Source organism: Phaseolus vulgaris, chromosome 5 (assembly GCF_000499845.2).
Source record: "Phaseolus vulgaris cultivar G19833 chromosome 5, P. vulgaris v2.0, whole genome shotgun sequence".
NCBI lineage: Eukaryota > Viridiplantae > Streptophyta > Magnoliopsida > Fabales > Fabaceae > Phaseolus > Phaseolus vulgaris.
In genome coordinates, this window is record NC_023755.2 from 4,745,411 (window position 1) to 4,759,125 (window position 13,715).

A 13,715-nucleotide genomic window follows, 5' to 3' on the forward strand; every position below is an offset into this window, starting at 1 on the left:
GTTTTATTATGTCACTTAATTTTTTTCATTGCATCTATTTTGCGTCTTCGTTCTGTTCTAGATGTTAACTTACTATTATTATTTTAATAATTTTTAGTGTGAGTTAAAGGTCTCCATTGTGGCAACAATATTTGACATTTATTTTTGTGTCCAACTTGAGTAGACTTCATCATTACTAGTGGCTTCTTGTTTATAGCCCTTACTTTTTGTTGGTAGCTAAAATGAATTTTTCTTGTAGTGGACGTGAATAATATTGCAGTGTATAAATTCATATCCCAAAGTAGTTATTGAAATATTTGTATCATAAGTAATAGTCTTGCAACAACTTTTAACATTTTATTAATGATTTTGAAAGTTTATTTTAGGATAAACATATATGTTATTGAATATTTTAACTATTAATTTATAAACTATTTATTAATAATAAAATTATTTTATATATCAATAAATTTAGAAACTATTTATTAATAATATAAACTAATTTAGATATCAATAATTATTTTAGTCTCTAAAATAATATCCAATTTAATTGATATAGTGACTAATTATTTTTTTCTCTAAAATTAGTCTCTATGATTTCTAATGAATATAAACAATCAATAATATCAATATAAATATATATTATTTATAAAAACATAGTCAAATATAATAATTTATAATCTTGTAAATAAAATATTTATTGTCTTAGAATATTTACGTGACAATATTAAAATAGAAAACATTTTGTAATCCTAAAATTTAAAACATAGTATGATAAAGTCTTATTTCTTAACAATTATATATTACATTTTATTTCATGATATTCTCATCACATTTAATTACATTTTTAATATTCCTTTATTCATAATGTGAACAATTTTTCATTTGGATAAATAAAGAAAAAAGCAAAATCATGATGGGTAACATCCATATGGTCATAATCAAAATTACCATATTCATAAGTAAATTGTATTTCTATTGGTGATTTTTAATAAAGTTCAACAAGATGATTTGATGTATAAAATACGAGAGAAGTAACCTTTACTACAACAACTATACCATATATTTTCATTTAGTTTGCTATTTCTCTCACCTTTTTTATTTTTCATTTTTTCTACTTTTGTTAGAAAAGTTGTTTTTTATAATTGCTTTCAAAATCATATCCACAAGCATGAATCACAACTATTACCATAAAATCATATGTCGTCACATCCACTTGGAATTAAAAAAGAACCAATTGATTAAGTCTAAAGATCTTTTATCAACAATTCATTATTTTATTCAAGTAACTATTCATAATAATAATTATAATAATGTTATTATTATTATTATTAGCATATTATAAAATTTGACTATTATAAATGTGGATTACAAAATGTGAGCTCTCGTGTTTTGAAAAATATAAATTTAAAGTTAGAATAAATTAGAGAAGAAAGAACAAACTAAAATGATTTCCTTATATTTTTCACTAAATGGGAATTTTTTAATTTTTAAAAACAAAATGTAACTTAAACTGATACAAGTTAAGGGTTATAAACAAAACACATAAGTTACTCTTTGCTTAAAACTATTAGACGTGAAATATAAAAAAAAAAACTAATACACAATTACTATAGTAATTACTCATAACACATTTATTGTTGTTTGTAATATAAGGGAAAAATCACTTTAAACGGAATTATTATAATCTTAATGTAAAGTAAGTTTTAAATAAAGTTTAAGGCCATATTAATTTTATAAAAAGCTAAGGCCATGCATGTAATCTAAAAATAGAAAACGTTTATAAAAGTACGTAATACTATCCTAGGCTTTACGTTTTCCAAACAAACTTAACTCGTTTTAAGGTAATTAAAGTGGAGATATTTGAGTTTGTACACTATCACACACTTCTTTAGATTTGTATTTGTGTAAATTGGCATTGTTAAAAATTCCCCCGTTTAGCCTACATATAAAAGAAGTCTTAATTTTGTATAAATAGCTTTCCTGTAAAACTCGTGAATTATACGAATTGGTTCATAAATGTAAAAATACAGATATCTTTATATTTATTTATATGCTAATAATTTACCCAATTCATCGTAATACATAATTAACAGAAATAAGAGATTTTAAGTTTTTGATTAAATTAAATTTGGTGACATAAATTTAGAATAACCCACAAAATTTGCATGTAAAACACATTTACATTATGAGTACAAATATAACAAATTCACAATGAAAATTTTATAAAAAAAATACAATCTCACTCTCATGCATCAATCATTATAGGGTGGTTTGTGAATATATATGTATAAAATTCATAATGAAATATGTTAATATTATTGAGAAAATTATTAAATAGAAACTAATTTTAGAGACAAAAAAAATTAGTTACTATATTAACTAAATTATATACTATTTTATAGACGAAACAAATATTGATATCTAAATTAGTTTCTATTATTAATAAAAATTTATAAATTAGTTTCTAAATTGCCTTTCAAATATTTGGGAATGATGATAGGAGGCTTTCATAATAGGAATTTTTTTTTGGGAAGGAATGGTGGAGAAGATCAAGAGTAGATTAGGAAGGTGGAAGGGAAAATATGTATTCACAACAGGAAGAATTTGCTTAATTAAGTCAGTTATGACAACTTTGCCCTTTTTTATATATCCATGTACAAGATACCAATTATGGTGGCAAAGGAAATTGTGAGGTTACAGAGAATTTTTGTGGGGTTGGGGATCTAAAGGGAGAAAAATAGCATGGGTGTCATGGGAGAAAATTTGTGAATCAAGAGAATTAGGTGGGTTAGGAATCACTGATATAATCCTATTCAACATTGATTTATTAGGAACATAGATATTGAGAATGAACTCAGATGAAAATGGGCTATGGAAAGAGATTTTAGATTCAAGGTATGGAGGTTGGCGAAATTTAGCGGATCAAGATAAAAAAATAATAAGGAATCCTTGTGGTGGAAGGATATGAAAGTGATATAGAAATTAGGGAAGTGGAAAACCGAGTTTGTTGACAATGTAACATGGGAAATAAGAAGTGGGAATGAGATCAGATTTTGGTAAGACAAGTGGGTAGAAAATGTGGACTTAAGAAGTAAATTCTGAAGACTGTTTTCGCTATTAAGGGATAAGGACCTAAAGTTGACTCAAGTAGGGGAGTGGTGCAACAATGGAAGGAAATAGAACTTGATATGGAGAAGGAATTTGTTTAAGTGTGAAGAGAGACTAGTAGAACAGTTGGAGAGGATTTTGGAAGGTAAGAAATTAAATAAGGAGGTGAGCGATAAGTGGATTTGGAAGGGGGAGGGTTGAGAATTTTCTAGGTTAAGTCAACATACATCATAATAAAGGATGATTTAGGAGGGGAAGATAGTTCTTTGTTTGAGAGGTTTTGCAAAATAAAGGCTCTACCCTCAACACAAGTCACGACTTGGAGGGTTTTAGCTAACAAAATTGTAGCTAGGGTGAACCTGAAAGCTAGAAGGATAAAGGTTTTAAGTAATCAATGTGTTATGTGTGGAGAGGACGAGAAGTTCACGTGTCATTTGTTCTTTAAATGTAAAATTGCTTGGAAAATCCGAGAATGTATTATAAGTGGTTAGGAGTTACATCGATAGACCATCACAATGCAAAGGCGCATTTTCTAATCATGATGGTTGAAGCATTTGAAACAATTAACATGATGTGGGAAAGTATCTAGATAGCATTTTTAGGAGAAATTTGGAAGCACAAAAACAAAATTATTTTCAAGAATAATAGAATAGATCACATGGAAATGTTCACAATGGTACAATTAAGGTTTGTTCATGGGTAACATTTGAGATAGATGCTCCAAGGTTTTCTTATTCAGATTGGTGTTTGGATCCTTTAGTGTGTATGCTATCAATAAGAAAGTAGAGATAAAAGTGGAGTAGAGGATTGGATCTGGGTAGGAGATAGAATTAAAAAACAAAACTTGTGGTAAAAAGTAGTGTAAAATTTGTTGTTATAATTGTTTATGTATTGTGTATGCTGGTTGGCTTTGAAGGTATGTGTGTGGTGCAGGTACAGAGAAGAGAAGAATAAACATTGAAACGGTAGGAAGAAGGGCAATGCTCATAAGATAAGAAAAGGCTAAGATGAGGCTTAGCAATGCAAGAGAAATGGAGAAGGGAGGAAGCTTACAAGGATGGAGTGTGTGTCACAAATGAGGGGAACTACTATAAAGTAGCAAACAGAGTTAAATGATAATGAATAGGATTTATGCAAGATCCATACAATTGCACGGTGTTGTGAATTGACAAATAGGGTGGGAGAGCAACATGTGATAAAAGCGTAAATCATAAAGTTTTCGTTGTCCGTGTATTTTTTGCAATGTTGTGTTGTTGTCAAGGTTGTTTTGATTTGAATAAGGTGTTTTGCTATCATTTTTTGCAATATTGTGTGTGTTGTCTTTGTTGTGTTTTTGGCTTATGTGTTTTTGGTTTACTAAGAAGAGAATATGCATGTTTTATTTAAGGTTTAGTATTATATAGGAAGTTCCACAAAATTTATGAGTAGGAGAGGATAACAATGTGTGAAATAGCTTGGTTTGTATGTATAAGAGTTGAAATACCCCTTAAGTGCTCCTTTATTCATTCATTTGCTTTTGCTGATAAATTTTTTTTTTTGTAAAATTAATCTTCCACAAGTCATTTATCATTTATACATCTATCTTTACTCTTTTGTTCCAAAAACTCAGGTCTTTATTCTTTTAATATTATTTTTTCTCTTTATATTTTTTTTATTTGACATTTTTTTTTGAGTCTTTTTGATTAATCTCTATTCAGAAACAAAAATATATTTTTTCTCTTTATTCATTAGATTTTATATGTTGCCTGTGATTTTTCTCTCTTATTAACAAAAGTTTATAATTAATTATCTTTGCAATTAAATAGTCATATAATAAGTCTATGCGGATTCAATAATTGTACTTATATTCATTTACTACATGTACCAAATTTGTATGATTATCAAAGAGTTGTCATGTTAATGGCAACATTTTCGGAGATTTGCGTAATATAATTATTTAATTATTTATTATAATTCATATTTGTCAATAATATTTTTGTAAGATTAGGTAAGTATTTTTTAATTTGTTTAATTTTCTGAATTATTTAAATTTAATTTGTAAAATAAAAGAATAAAACTTATTTGTAAAATAAAAGAATAAAATTTATTTATTTATTCATTTTTATCATATTTCACTTGATCTTTTGTTTGTAGCTCCAATTATGCATGCAAGGGAGATATGAATATGTTGAATTCTCTCTTCATCCTTAAATTTTGAAGAGCCTTCATGATAAATGCTTATTTTAAATTTCTTTTGTTATTTTAATTTTGAATAGTTGAATTAATTTAAATTCATTTTTATTATAACTCAATGCTCTTTTAGGGATTTTTTTTTTGTTTATGTTGGGAAATCTACAGGTTAAATCTCCATGACCTGAAATTAAGAAAACCTTTAGAAGGGTTAGAAAACTTCATAGAAGAAAGAAAATATTATTTATAAATTACATCAATCACACTTAAACTAGTGGCGAAAGAGCAACCCTCACCTATGAGATGTATGTAGTATATCACGGGCCTCATGAACTAAATATGTATGAGCAATAGATAAAGTTGGAAGAGACACTTAATCAATTCATACAAACCTCGGTCTCTGACTAGAAAATATCCAAGAGACTATAAGAGATTTTAAAACTAAAATGGGAGAACTCTCTACTAGATTAGAAGAGTTTAGTCGGCCTGCAAATCAAGTCGAATCAGCTAAGTCTAACTAATACTAGTTAACCTAATTCAGTAAGTATACCAAGTCAGAAAGTAATAATTTGTCTCTAAAGACGAATATCGAACATACAAGAAACAATTCTTTTAAAATTTCAATGTATAACATTCACTAAATATCAAGAGGTGTGAAAAAGTTGAATTGAAAAGATAATGACACTATAAAAATAAATTTGTGTGAAAATTAAATGAAAACAGAGTACATATTTAGAAGAATTCAATTGATAAAATCAGGATTGAAGTTAATCTTTCTCGCTCTTCTGAATCATGGATGAATAAAAACATACAATATCTAGATATTAATGAAACATATAAGTGTCATCATATTGATGTCTCAATTATGAAATTATTAAGATTATCTCCTAGCATTAATGTCCCAAATATTTAAAAAGCATTCTTATCATTAAGAAAAGATGTTATATAGTAATTAATATATTGTAATATATGTCTAGTATCAAAACATATCAAACATTCTCATTTAGGTCATATTCTTAGAAATACATTTCAGTTAAATCCAAGAATCAAGTTCATGAATAAAAACTCAAGCTTTAAGCATAAAATACAAGAATCAAGTTCATGAATTCAAGCTTTAAGTACGCGATCCAATAATCAAGTTCATGAATAAAAATTCAAGCTTTAAGCATAAAATGACAATACCAATATCAAATAAGAACAAAATATCATATATCAATATTATCAAGATTCATCAGAGTTTGAAAAGATTACATTCAATTCCAAAAGAAAGAAATTAGCCACTTATGGTAGCCATTACATGCACCAAAGCAAAAGAAACAAATCCAGAATGTTTTTCCTTCACGACTGCTTCCTAGGGTTTCCTCCCTCCCTTATTTCTCTCTGCCTTACGCCTTTATTTAAGCTAATTGGGCTTGAACTAAGTGACATCTTTATTGATAATATATCCCTTTGCTTCATCTCTCCTTAAATTCATGAAAATAACACAAAATTGAGAATAAATAGTTCTATTAATCTCATAATTCCAAAATATATTATTATATTATAATTTTTCAAATTAGGGTTGAGTCATAGCTTAATCAACAATTGAAATCAACAAATGTCTAACTTTTTGCATGAAATTTCACAAAATAATGATATTTATCAGTTGAGCTGAGTCGGTCAGGGCCCTGGTTTAGTTGAGTTAAGGCAAGCCCACATTCACTTGAGTTAGGGCGGCTTTACGTTCATCTTAGTCAGGACTGACACATATTAAGTGTAGTTGGACTAGGCCCAAATGGTTCCAAGTCTGATCAAAACTTGGTCAGGCCTAACCCGATCAAGACCAAGTCAAGCCAAGCCCAAGTCGAGTTGAGTCTGTCAGGGCTTAGGTTTAGATCGAGTCAAGTCAGATGAAGGCCGATCGAACTGAGTTAGCTTGGGTCCAAGTCTAGCTGAGTTGACTCAGGTCCATGTCAAGCGAAGTTGAGGTGGGATCGCGTTCAACAAAGTTGGGTTAGGCCCATGTCAAGTCAAGTTTCGTCTGGTCTAGCCCGGGTTAGGTCCAAGCCAAGTTAGGCCCAAGTGGGACCAAGACAAAATCAGGTTAGGTTTCGTCAAGTAAAGTTGGGCTCGTGTTGGGCTTAAACATCAAGTTAAGGTCATGTCAAACTAAATTGGGTCGATTTCACCTGAGGCTGAGCTGAGTCTACTTGGGTCCAAGCCGACCCAAACTACGAAGAACAAAATAGGAATTTGAGAATATGAAGAATTTCAAATTCTTACTTTTTAGGTGGATTTTTTTTTTAAAATTTTAAGTAATCCAATTAATCTAATGAAATTTTAGAATTTCAAATTCTTTCAAAATTTCTTACCCAAACAACATATTTTTTCCATAAAGCATTTCAAATTTTCTAAAAGAATGAATTACCCTCTTAAAATGCGTTATCCAAATACAAGGTAAGGGGAATTGTAATGTTATCAATACTAGAAGTGAGTAGGAAATGAGGAAGGCAAAAGTGAAAAAAGAGAGAGCATGAGATAAATGAAAATGAAGCGAAAGAACAAGAGATTGAGATTTTGAAAATAAAGACATGAAAAGGGAAGAAAAGAAATATAAAAAGGAGATTTTTTTTTTAAAAAACAACATACATTTGAAGAAAAACATAAATTTTAAAAAATTATATAAACAGATTGCATCTATCTCTAGATTTATGCAACATTGGTAGCTTGAACAACTGGTTGCTTGGCCTCAAAGTTTATTGACAAGGGAACATGAGGAGCTGTTGCTATAAAGACCTCATCATAAGAAAGAGATTATATTGAAAAAGATGTGTCTAAGGGATCTGAGAAAGAAGAAAAGACTAAAACTTCAGACAAGGATTAAGACTTATGAGAGGCCAAATTTCTTTTCCCTTTCATCTTTTTCTTTGTTTCTCTTTTCTCTTTTTAATTTTTTTATTTGATCTCCATGTATTATTATAATAATAGTGATTTTCTTTCTAGTTGCTTTTATTAGTAATTCTATTTTTTTTGTCATTTTGTTGCTATGACGACCTTATTTAATGAGAATACATTGAGGCATCTTAGTGAGATAAAAAGTCTGAGACTTTTGACAAGCACTGAGGTCCAACTTTCATTGTTTACTTTTTAACATTGTCGTTGCTTAACCTAATGAGAGAAAGATTCCTTATGAGTCTAATGTGTGTATGTACGCATTATAGTTTCATAAAATTTGTTCATCGTATAGTTTCATATTTCTCCCCCTTTGCCAGAGGCAAAAAAGGTGGTGCTTGATGATTACTCAAGCGACAAAGGTGATGGGGAAGGTTGTTCTGTTTGGTTTTCAGTTTGGATTTGAGAGGTTAATGGTTGGTCAAGGTTAAATAATGATGGTGTTTCGTTAGGGTTTTTGGTGAGCTAGACAAAACGTGAAGAGGTAAGTTTGGCACACATCTGATTAGTTAAAAAGTTTGCTAAAGAAACCATCTTCTCTGCTTAGCATGTATCACATGCTTATAGAATTTGTTGTACCTATTCCACAATGGCATAATTTAGTTGCATTGATGGTACTGATGAGATAGGTTAAGCCTCATGTGATGTTTTAAACTCAAATTGAGCTTACAATCTTGTTAGAGCTTTTGTGTCTACTTCAACTTTAGCCTTATCATTAGCTTTTGTTGTTAACAAAAAAGACGAGCTAAGAATAAAATCTTAAATACCTTTATTCTTATTGTTCTAACACCTAAGTTTTTATGATAACAAATATGAAAATTGTGGCGTGTCTTATCTAGTGTGCAACAAGCTTAACCATGACCAAGAGAAAGTCTTTGTTTCAAGAAATAAGTTACAATTAAGGCACAAAAAGGCAAGAGTGGGTGAGGTTGGTTAGAAAACCGCTACAAAGAAGAAAACAAGCACTCTAAGCTTTGACGAAGCCTTTTTCAAGTATCAAACGATACTAAAATGTAAGACACAGAAGTAAGATAGTATCAGACGATATACTTCATGACAACATAAGCCTATCACCATGCATGCAATGTGTTTTTCAAGTTAAAAAGATGGAAATTGAGAAAGTTTGTTGAAACAAATTTCTATTTTGAAGCGTTAGAAGTTGGCAACATAAAGAAACCAGAAGATCAAGAGAAGATGCTCAAGCACTTCTCTATCTTGATGAAGCACCACACGCTAAGTTATGAAGAATAGATGACTCTCTCAGAAGAACCGTGATCAAATGATTTTGATACAACACCTATCAACAGACATCTCCTAAAAGTTAGCATTAATCATCTAAAGACTTAAGAAAAGTGGAATAGACACAAAGTAAAGAGTGTTATGCAGCAGTAGACACATTTTTTAGATGTCAAAACATCTAAATTTCTATAGCTAACTCACAATGAGTATCTTAAAAATTTAATGACACTAAGTACCAACAATAAATGTGTGAAAGCCCTTTTGGATATTGTTAATAATACAATCTTCTAAAAAGATAAAAGAGTTTGTTTCAATCACCTCAAGTACAACGTGTTGATATCAGTGTTGAATTACTGTCAAAACAACTAAGTTTTCTATAAAATTTGCAATATAGATTCTAACACGTATTTATTTAGGGTTTAGGGTTTAGGGTCAATTCTTTTTTTTTCAAACAAACGGTGCTTTTTCTAGAAGAATTATTTGAATTAAATGCAAAAAAATAAATTTTTAAATAACAACATATAAAACATCAATCTAAAAATTTAGATGCATGTAAATTGGAATATAATTGTATATAAACTTCAATTCGAATTTTCACAAAATCAATTAAATTAAGTAATTCAAATAAATATCCTAATTATAAAAGATTATGATTACGAAACAACTGGAAAAAAATCATTCAATATGATTCGCAACTAATTACTAAACTGATATCACAATCAAAATTGTAATCCACAGAAGAAAAAAAATTATAACCACAACATGCTTTTATGAGATTAGGGAAAAAAAGAACAAACTCAAAGCGTGAAACAATCACTATAAAACTCAATTATGGATTTTATATGATCTTAAATTTGTAGACTGACTAAGAGAAATAACCTTCCCTAGAAATTTTATCTATAGTGTAAAAGAAAGAGAAGAATTTAGAAAGACAAAAAAGAGAGAAGAGAAGAGATAAAAGACATTATTGAAAGCCAAAAAAAGATTTTGAAATTTTGAAAAGAAATGTAAGTTTTCTTAATAAGAACTTTAAAAGCTTATTTATAAGATCAAATTAATGGGATTTGGGCCTTGAGTGTATGTACAAATTCAATTACAAATGTAATAATGTATACAAAATTTTAGCATATTTATCTCAACTTCAAAAAATAATTAATATTTTCATCTCTAGTCGATGTGGGATCTCCAACACACATCCCTCACGCCGAACATGACAACTCGTGCGTGGGATAACATATTATGGGTGGTCCAATAACGACCCGATAGTAGGTGGCCTGATAAGCCCAACAAACATTCGCTAGGATAGGATTTTAAAGGGCTCTAATGCCATATTACAAAGTGGACTTTAAGCCTAACTCAACCCCATAAAACCGGCTCATGGGGTGAGGTTTGCACCCAGTTATATACAATGAAATATTCTCATCTCTAGTCGATGTGGGATCTCCAACATTAGAAATGAGGAATTCAATGCAACTAGAATAAACAAAAGTTAATATATAAAAAAAATATTTATGACGAAAATAGTATGTAGATGTTGATTTAACTAAAAACATATAATTAAAGCATTTGTAAAAAATAAATCCAATTAATTATTATGGAGAAGAGAAGGTAAAAAATACAACAAAACTATAAATGTGAAAGTATGTGTTATCAAATTCTCCAATAGTTAAGCTTTTGCACTTCCAAGCAAAACAAAACTTAGAAAATAAAAATACAAACTAAAAATTATAGATGAAAACAATAAAATAAAATTTCCCATAGATCTTAAAATGAGATGTTGTGAGAAAGAAAAATCAAACATCCAAAATGTCGAAGAATTGAAACAATCAAGAATGTAGACATAAAAGTAAACAAGAATTATAATCAAATTAAACCACATATAAGTCACAAATTTTATTAAGTGTTTAGGATTACATTTCTCATCAAAAAGCACATCATTAAAGTAAGCAATACTATAATTTCCTTTATTTGAAACACATATACTAAATCCTAAATACGTATTTTTTTTATCAACAAAAAACGAATGAATAAATATGGGATATTTCAGGAATACCTCAACCCGTATACATAAGACTTACCTTGCGTTCAAAGGACAGACGTCTACTCTCAAGAAAAATAGATCCTAGGAAAAATAGTAGTCCTCATACAAATCATTGGCTCAAGAGACCAAACAGAGAAAGAAAAGCAAATGTCTCGCGCTTTGGAGACTACCCATGACCAGGCCTTCAACTGTGACATAGCAAAAATTTCGATGGGATCAATCATGCCACTTCTAAAAACCTTCATGTTCCTGTGTTTCCACAATTCCTCTACCACTGCTATCCACACTCCCCATACCTGATTTACACTTTTTGTGGCCCCGCTCATCCTAAAGCTTAAGAAGTGATTTTTTGGCTCCCTATAACCCTAAACCCTAAACATATACTAAATCCTAAACACATATACTAAATATCAAAAAGAATTTTATTAAATTTGTAATGGGACCAAGGATAAAATAAATAAGGAATTTTAAGCTATAAAACAATAGAGAAAAGAGAATCGATGGGAAAGAAATTAAAATAAACACACGATTGACTCAATTATTTCCTCATTTATTTTCTTAATTCTTTTTTACTATCCCACTTTCATTCAAGCTATAAAAATATTATTTATTTATTTATCTTTCTATTTCAATTATTTCTTTCTATTTTCAAGTTATTTCCAATAAACTCAAGTTGCATCAAGATTTAAGGCACAACCCCACACTTATTTTTATCCATCCCCAAAAGCAATTTCAAAGCTCTTTCGATTCCTAAAGTTTGTGTATATCATATTTTCCACTTAAAGCTTGTAATGAACTATAAAATAATCAAAACAAGTTAATAAGGCTCAAAGGATAAGAGAATGGAATTAGATGAGTCAATATTGGTAGTAATTGGATAAAAACATCTGAAAATGCATGTGAACAAATAGTATAAAAAGAGTCAAATAAAAATCTAGAATACCTACGAACATGAGTGAATCACACAACAAAGATATTAGGTTCAAGATATTGTTCTTTTTTCTTCCTCTTAACCTAGTCCATTCTCATCCCAATATTATCAAGATGAATTAATTAATAAATGTAATATTTTATTTTCTTCCTTATTAATGACCGAAATATAAATATATAGTTTTATGTTTTTGTTATTTATGAAAAAATATAATTTGGGTGTTACAATAAATAATTAATTAATTTTAAATATTGACCAAAAAATATTATAAAACATTTTTAAATTGTGATAAGAAATATTTTTAAAATTCATAGTCAAATTAGAAAATCAATATTCATTGAAGATTTCATAATTTAATTGATTATTAAAAGTATATAATATATAATATTTGTTATACACACTTTAATTGCTATAAATAAATATAAGTGTGCTTAGTTAAATAAAAAATTGTCTACATTTGTGCTTAAAAAATTATCTATTTCCGAGAAATTTCCTTTATAATTTATGATAAATAGTAAAGTCGGTTGGATTTCTAACATTTTCTATAAAAAATTGAATTTTGTGATCAAAATATCAAAAGTTATATATAAAATTAAAACATAAATATAATTATCTAAGCATAAATTTTTTTATGATTTGACATCTTTAGTTTGTTATAAAATAATTAATACCACTTATGATATCTACCAAGTTTATTTATATCTCCAACATTTAAAAAATAATAAATATTATAATTTTATGAAATGTCAATTACATATAACTGTTTATTTTATTATATAATTAGTTGATATTTAAGCAAATGTTGTTTAGTATCTATTTTAAAATTTATGAAAATTTCTCCTTTATATTATGAAAAGGGATATTTATGTCATTTAGACAATGAAGTTTTAAGTATAAATACACACTTAAATACATCTTTATCCGTTATTCTATGATGAGAGGAACAGGACACAAGTTTCTCATAAAAAATATACAAAATTTTATTTCAAAGATAAGAGATAAATATAATTAAAGGTGGACACACCCTTTTTGTTTATCCGTATAACATGATGGACTTTTCTACATTAAAAATAAAATAAAATAACATTTTTAAACATAAAAATTGTTTTTCAACCTTTTATTTATTTTTCATTAATTCTCATAAAACATTTTTCTTTTTCCTCTCTTTTACCTAAAAGCACATAAATGGATCAGTATGCTAATCCAACCAATCTGAATGGGCAAACCAAATCACACCAAAAAAATGAATTAGAAATTGAAATATCATGTTCTGAATTGCTGAGATTAAGAAAAATATGCATTTTTATTGCAAAT